Source organism: Mytilus californianus, unplaced genomic scaffold (assembly GCF_021869535.1).
Source record: "Mytilus californianus isolate M0D057914Y unplaced genomic scaffold, xbMytCali1.0.p SCAF_15, whole genome shotgun sequence".
Lineage (NCBI taxonomy): Eukaryota > Metazoa > Mollusca > Bivalvia > Mytilida > Mytilidae > Mytilus > Mytilus californianus.
Window position 1 is genome coordinate 29,992,817 of NW_026262637.1, and position 9,043 is coordinate 30,001,859.

Here is a 9,043-nt window from a genome sequence, read left to right on the forward strand (position 1 = left end):
TTGTTTATCCGTCATAAAGCTTGAGATGAGAAGATAATAAAAGGATATCAAAATCAATTCGAAGAAAGACAGAATATAACAAGTTCAAAAGAACGAAGACGAGGAAAGAAAATACTAGGCAGAAAATTAGAGATTCATCAACACGAACCGCACCAAAAAACTAGTCAAATTCAATTGCCCTGTAATGTGTAATTTTGACATTGAACATCTGTTGATTTTCACAGTAACTAGGTATTTCATAATGTCCGTTGTTCTTTAAGCCACTTTAAAATTGATAACTGTTTAGGAAACATACACTGTTTGTCACAAAGTGGTTGACCGATACGATGTGTCTTTGTCACAACTGACTTATGACTTTTTGTTCACGGTATAGATATTTAGATACCAGAATAGTCGTCAGGTATGTAATTTTACCGATTGTGTCATATTCTTGATTATGAAATTTTGACTGAGGGATGATTCTCATGAGGATGATGCATGCATAACGGGAGACGCCATGCACGTCTCACCCTTTTGGAGTTCATGCGATTGCCTAAGATTATTTTTCACGTTGATTTGTATCTTCTAATAAATTTATGCGATTCAGACATTGGTAAACTACTGTTGCTTAAATTTATGTAAAATATCACCATAATACATAGTAAACATTTCATATTTAAGTCAAAGTGATTGTGTATTGTTTTGAAATTGCGTTTAATTATCGTTACAATAAGTCACATATCCAATATAGAATTTGAAGACAATTCTACCTTACACGGATTTATCATAATGACTCTCTTCGAGCAGAAAACAACAAATGACAATGTTTATGTTTTTGGTTTTAACTGACCAATGCCTTCCAAACTCGATGCAAACACTTTGACACCCGAGACTACTAATGGTGTCAACTAAATTGTTACAAGTCATTTACATTGATTTGTTTTTAGTAACTTCGAGCATTCTTCGTTGCGGTATAATGTTGTCTGTTATTGTTGTATTTGTACAGTAAAATACAATCAATAGTAATTTTATCATAAGTTTATTAATGAACAGTTTGTTACTAAACGCCGAGATTAGAATAAAAAAGGTTGAGATAAAACACTAGATGTCTTATAACTTCATAGGGCAACACGTGCTTTACCAAAATAATCTAAAGAGAACAGGAAATACTTTATCATGTTCATGAGAGTTGGAACATTTATTTTTGTAAAGAGAGCATTCTCTCAGAGTGCCGTTTAAATCTACTATGAAGAGGAACACCACTAATTCATCGCCCAATTGCTTTCTAAGTTAAATTCCTCAATTCCAAGCAGTCAAATTTCTTTTGTCTTAAGTTCAAATGAATTGACAGTCACTGCATGTCAAAGCAACACCTTATGGTGTCTTGCACTGACAAAATCAACATGCCTTTGATTGCATATAAGAGAGTACTGGTTCCAAGAACTTCCGAAGTTCTAAAACGTACTTCAGATCTGAGAAACAGGCAAAATTTACCGTCCTTTTAAAATTTTATACAATTTTTTTATTTTTCAAATTTTTCAAGTCATAAAATGTTCTACAATGATCACCAGTTATGCGGCTTTAATTTGATACCCAATTTACCAAAATATTCTAAATATTTAGAAAGTTACACTCATGCGTAAGAACTATTTGCTTTAAATATGTACTACCTTCTGATATGTTCTTTCACAGTTTTTGATCGTACAATTACGTTATCTGTAATTTACCATTTACCACCAGCGAATAAAAATCAACAAAACAATGCCAAGACTAGTAAACTGTTCTAAACTTTTTCTTTTCAGGGGAGTCACTCCTAAACAATTACGTCATTTGCAATATTACGTTAACGAGATCTGCAATCACCATTGACACGTAAAAAAGCACAACAAATGACCCCATATGCTCAAGCATTATGAAATGTGTCTTGAAATGTTACCATTTTCAGAAACCTTTTTTTGTCAGTCTATAGGCCATAATTTGGTGAAAAATCGGATATTGCAATACTTTTTTTATGACAGATTTGAATGTTTAAGACATTTAGCTTTTTTTCTTGGAAAGCTGTATTGAGGCATCATATAATTTTCAAAATAAAAGAATAAGCAGCTTGCGTTTATTACCTGTTAGCTGCTTCATACGATATTTTATAGATAAAAAGTATTGTTTTAAATATCTGTGTACTGAGATCCTTTATTTGTTAACCAAACGTATTTCTCTGTGAACATTTATGTTATGATAAAAAATGCATATTTATAACATCCACCACAATTTTCTTACGGCAGAAATTATATAATAACCGAATGATTGCATTTTGTCATTACAATAAACAATTCAAATCAACAAATACTATTGGGAAAAAATTAGGAAATAATTACATTTTCTGATACAAATGACAACTAAAGTGATAAATTGCCGTTGCTTTACAATCTTTAAACTCGAAGTTACACATTTATGTTTCAATATATCATAATCACACATTATGAAGCATATCTTCAAATCAAACAGAATTGCATATCGACAAAATAAAGAGAATCACTTATTATAATTTTGGAATAATACTATAAATATATCATAGAAATTGTTATTTCTGTAGAACAGTTTAAACTTCATGATCTGTCAAATGTCGATTTATTGTAGTATAATTATACTGTATGTTATTTCTTGCCAAAAGTTGTAGTGACGCCATCATTATTTTGAAAGATTTATAGAATATCGGTTTTATAAATGATCGTGCATTTGTTACGTTTGTAGAACATGTAGCTCAAACTCCATCCGCCTCTCCTCTTTGATGTCTACCGCTTGCTATTAAACTTGTCACATTAGTAAAGTATGCATTGTGTACCTTTCCATCCCAGTAGTCAGCACGTTTGTGATGACATGAATTATTATTGATATGGTCATATTATAAATTAAAAGTTTACAAAACTTCAATTGTTCAAAAGACTAAGGGGTTTCGACCCCAAGAATAGATTGCCTTAGCTGTATTTTGCAAAAACCGTTTGGATTTCTTTTACCCTAAATGCTCTTCAACTTCGTATTTTATTTGACCTTCTAATTGTTTTTTTTTTATTATTTTAGCGTTACTTTTGATTCTTTTGTAGACGAACCGAGCATCTGGCTTACATGAGTTTTTTCAGCACGAGCATACCCTGTTTTATTGTGGCTAGTGGTATTCACTCTTTATATGTATGTGTCGTGTTTTGAAGATTCTTGTTTGTCATTTTGTTTATTTACTTTAGGTCATTGTGTTGTATGTCTTTTTATACTTGTAATTTTGGATTTCCTTTCATTTTTACATGTACTAACCAGATTGAGTTAATGTTGATCCTTTGGGGGAGGACTCAAATTTAAGTACGATTTCTTGTTAATATCTAATCAATGACATTTGTTTTACGCATCAAACTGTCTGATGAATAAGTAGAATTATTTTACAAAATTAACCTTAAAAGTATAGTTAAGGGTATCCCTCTTGATCAATTGAGAGAACTTTTTTTTTCATAGAAAATATATCGCATTACATTAAAATATGTATATCTTATAAGTTCCGGAGTGTGTCATTCGTTTGAAAACCAGTAAATATAACTACTACTAGTTTGATCACAATGCTTGTGGACTTCAAGTCCCTGAGGTTGTCTCTAGCTTAGAAGCCTATGTAAAACTATCAGTAGGCAGACACTGTTGATTAAATAGAAGTCCCTAAATGTGACACAAGCTTGATAGCCAGTGAGTGTAAAACTATCACTGGTACGACGACACTTCTGTTAGACTGCAAGTTACTTAATATGTTACTAGCATGATAGTAGGTGTAATTATCACTCTGGCGATGACACTGTTGGTAGACTGCAAGTCCTGATCGTATCACGTACTAATTGGTAGCCAATGTAAAACTACCACGGTGACTGCTTGTTGAGTTATAATCCATAAGGATGTAATTTGCTTGGTAGCCAGTGTATAGATGTCACTGGAGCGATTTCACCGCATGCTGGACTGCAAGTTCCTTAGGTGCCACTAGCTCAGTAACAACTGTCATAAAAGTGGTATGTTTAGCTAACTTTTTAACCAGATTTAACCCACCATTTTCTGCGGAAAATTCCTGAAACAAGTCAGGAATATATCAGATGTTTTCCATTCGTTCCGTTGGTTGATATTGTCTAATGTTTGATTTTGTCAGGTTTTATGAACATCCCCAATGTTTTAATTTACCTTGGAGTTCGGTATTTTGTAAGCAGTCAATAACTTTCATCGGGACGATGACACTGTTTGGCCACAACAAATTACTGAGGGTGGTCTTAGCTTGGTAGCCAATGAACCATCACTACTACGATGACACTACTGGTGGAATGCAAGGACTGGTAATATAAATAGCTTGGTAGTCAAAGTATAACTTAAACGGGATTTTGGACTGTTGGTTAACTGCAGGTCCCTGAGATTTCACCTAGCTTAGTAACCTGTGTATTACAACCCTTGATTCGATGCCACAGCTGATGAACTGCACATTCCTGAGGGTGTCCATAGCATGGTATCTCTATAACTTTCACTGGCACGATCACACTGCTTGTGGAGAGCACGAATGGTGATATCATTAAGGCGATGACCCTGCGTAGTTTTTCTTCCTTCTTCTAGTTAATGTATTATTTTACAAAAACTGTATACGTTAAGTAAGAGCTATATGAATTCAATGTGCATGTATGCAACTTAAAAAGTATATTTATTATATTGACAAGAAATACTTTTCAAATTATGACGAATTTAAATGTACTGTGCAACTAGTTGTTAAATAGAATTGGAAATTTTAGATTAGAATTGTAAATTAAACTATTTTATGCTGTGCATTTTCATCTAGTGAAATTAATCTTTCACTGAAACAGAGGGCCTTGCTTGGGTTACCAAAAATAGAAAATACTTAGCACAAAGGGAATGAAGAAAAATGGGCAATCAAATAAAGAATAGAGAATATTAGGTTGCTAAAATTTAAAGACACAGAGAAAAAATAGAGAAATAATTATTAATCATAGAGAAATATGGATAAAAAAATACAAAAATGAAGAAATCCCAATCCCATCAAAACCTCATAACAGGTTTATATTTTATCAAAATATAAAGGCTATTCAGACCTTTGCATTAGTATAATTTCAAACCATAATTATTCACTCCAAATCAAATCACAATACGCGACACAATCAAGGAAAACGAATAGAGCAAACCCTGGTGTATTTGTAAGATTAACACTATATTAAACTAGGAAGATTATGCAAACTGCTATTATCACTGGGAATGTACTTTACACTTGTATCAAGATATAAGTCTATGCATGTTATTTAGCCATCTAGAATGGAATATTAAACATCATTAGGATAAAACTACAACGTTTTTTTAATCAATGTATGAACTCATAGAAATACAGAAATTGTTTATTAATATGCATCCAGAAAAAGATGACGAAACTAGAATGAAATATTATAAAAGAAATTAGGTAAACATGGATCTGATCCCAAATAATATGTTTGATGTCATAAACTATTAACTGAACTGTATTTATAATCAGTATAGTTTGCTGATTTTGTGCCAGATGTCACACTCATAGATGTGAAGACAGAAATTAATCCTTGATATTTCCATTTAGAATGAGAATCTTAAACTCCAAAATACTTATGAATTTATTTATGTTTGAATATACAATATTCGTACAGTGTACCAATAAAATTTATATTTTCATACACTTTACGAATATTGCTTTTATCCTGCTATTTAACATATATATTAAACGTATAGTTTTTTACATTGCAACCGCTGATTTTGTTGGTGAAATTGACATGACATAAATGCGGACCACGATGAGGACCCCAAATTGAATTGTGAGGTAAACAGTTATTTGAACACAACTGTCCGCTCGCAAAGAAGCAGGATACCAGGGGGACTATAAACAAATGTATAATATACGTAAAATGCTTCATGTTATCTGTACATCTGTATTTGCAGAGTAGAACGGTCGAATGCAGGGAAACAAATTATCTTTCTTTTTTCATTGTGCAGAAAGAATCATCTGATTGGTCAATGTTTCCAACTTTTTACGATGTTTAGTATTGTACAGATTTTAAGCTTTGCTCCAAGTAAAGTAGTTTTTGAAATTACATAAGTTTTAAGGTCACCATTATGAATGTCTGTGTCTTAACTGACTATAAACTAACTAATGACATGATGTTGCATTCTTAGATCTTTGGATACAGCAAAGTTTAAGAAATAATTCCTTCATGCCATGCTCTATGCTCATTTCAACATGGGTAGGCATTATATTTTTCGATATTTTACACCGAGAGTTTGCGAGGCGTAAAATATGGTCAAATATAATTCCTACCCATTTTATAATGTGCATAGAGCATGACATAAAGGAATTATTTAGATTCTAATAAGACAAATACAGTATTTTCATAGGTCGAATCGTACGAAAATATCTAAGGAATGTTCGGCTGTTCCAGTTTCCTCCTCATGAATTATGCACATTACATTTTCATAAAATAAGTTTAAAAACTATAAGCAGGGTAAATATATGATGTTATAATAATAAAATATAATACGATTGTATGTAAGGAGCTAAAACATGTTTTGTGCTTATTAGAACACGACTTTGTTTACAAAGCGAAATGAGGACGTCATATAAGAATGTCTGATTTGTAATTTTACCGATTGTGTCCTTCTTTAGATTGTGACATTTGGACTGAGTGTGGATTCGAATGGTGGTTGATCCATGCATCCCTGTCGACTCAAACCATGTTTCGCTCTTTTTAGAGTGCACGCGGAACACCTTTGTTTGTTACATTGACTTGTCTTATTTACTATAAAGAGGTTAATTACTGTTGTTTATATTTAGTGGTATCACTTTTTTAATACATTAGACCAAAGATGTAAAAAATCAGCATCGGGCTCTCATAGTGGATTAGTCGCATTTACATTTGTTAAAGACTCAAACTCCTCCTAATCTAGGTCAGTGGTGTTACATACACAAACATTTAAAATAAGATCAGTTGGAAAAGGTTTGACTCATCACATTGGTTATAAGTTCACCAAACAAATAACGAAACAACGGGGAGTTGCTTCAACTGATTGTATGGATCCTACACAGTTAGTAGCCTATCTTCTATTCTAATTTTGAGGTTAATAAGACCTTTAAACGGTTGTGTTCAAATAGCTGTTCACCCCACAAATCAATTTGGGTTCCTCATCGTAGTCTGCATTTATGTCATGTCATTTTTGTTGAGGTCCTTTTTGGTAATTTAGCTCTTCAACTGTTTCGGTTCTTGTACATCCTTGGCTTTCAAATATTTGGCTTTGAGCGTTCCTGATAAAGGTAAATCCAGTAAAGCGCTTTGGACGCATACAATTTATAATGTTTTCATTCTTTAGATAAGTATCATTACAAGCTAATAATAACTTCAAATTAGAACTAAAATACACGACACGGTCGAGGAAAACGACTAAACAAATTCCGATGTATTGGTTAGATTGTATAAAGCGTATATATAAAATCAGGCAGACAAAGCGAAATATCTCTAAGAATATAGTTTACTCTTGTTTAAAGACATACGTCGATTCATATTCATAAGCTATCTACTGGCTGCGAAAAGGTACTTAAATAATTAGTCACAGTATGTTTAGTGATGCTATCGTAAAAAGCAATAGTACATTACTGTGTCTCACTGTGATAACCTTTAATGCATTTGTAATTGCATATTCGACTCTAAACCGTTTCGAATTATCTTCCTTTGACCAACAACAAACAGGTTTTGACATCTTAAGTTTGTTGAACATATAGTAAAGTATTTGGAGAGATACAGAGAAAACGAAAACTTGAATGTAAAAAATATTTTATCACCTTTAACACAGTTGGGTGGTATTTTTTTTATAATTATGCATTTCGATTCCGTTATTTTTATTTGAGAACGTTAAACAATTCATATAAAACAAAATAAAGGCTTGATATAACTCCTTATTTCATGGTTGTAGCTTTGCAATGTAGTGATATGAGTTAAATGCTTCTTTTTGTAATTTTATATGGCTATAAAAGCGTTGAACGTTTACACATCTTTTATATGAAACGCTTCCGCTCAAAACACAATTTACGTCAGTCAGCGCGTTAAAGCCCAACCCCCCCCCCCCCCCCCCGGCCATTCAATTCGTATTAATTATATTACATGTATGTTTTACGAGAATCCGTTAGTTTGAATGACTAATAACAATCGCACGTCATTTAAAATTAACCTCCACATCAAAATAAAATGTTACATTCGTGATGACACGTGCTTCCACAAAAAAGTGCGCAGGTAAATAAAATAAAAACTTGAAAAATCTTTTTTTTTCATGGTCTTACCATAAAAATGTAATTATAAGAAATGAATGCTTCTTTAAGTAATTTGATAGGGTTGTAAGAGTGTTGATCGTGCACAAATTTTAGAGGAAGCGCTTCATGCAAAATGTGCTTAGGTCAATACTTTCACACCCTAATAAAATAACAAAAAGAAGCATTCATTTCTTAAAAAATAGAAAAAAATAGCTTGCTTTCGATACTTGGTTAAATTGGAATTGGGAGTTTTGGTAGCAAGGCTAACACTTTTTCTTAGGTTAAGAATTGTGTTTTTGGAGTTGCATTTAAACATTGCATGGTAGTTATTCGAAAACCACATGAATATGTAATTTTCTATCCATTTTGAGTAAAACTGTTGACCTATAAATGGGTACTCGTTTTTTTATGGATATATTTTTTTTCATCAATTTTTGTTGTTGTTTTGTTTTGTTTTTTGTGTACATAATTATACATCATATAAATTTAAAAGTGACACAGTGATCATGCTCATATATTTACAGTAGGTGTCATACAAATATTGATCTTTTATTCGCTGAAAACGAACCATTTGATTACGTCACTTGTATTCAATTTGCATGAATGCAGCCACTGTGTATGAATGCAAATCATGATTGTAGAATTATTAGCTCCGCTCACGTACTTAATCAATACTATTTTCTCATATTTTACGTTTAATTCTTGAAAATATTGTCTTAATTTAGAAATCTC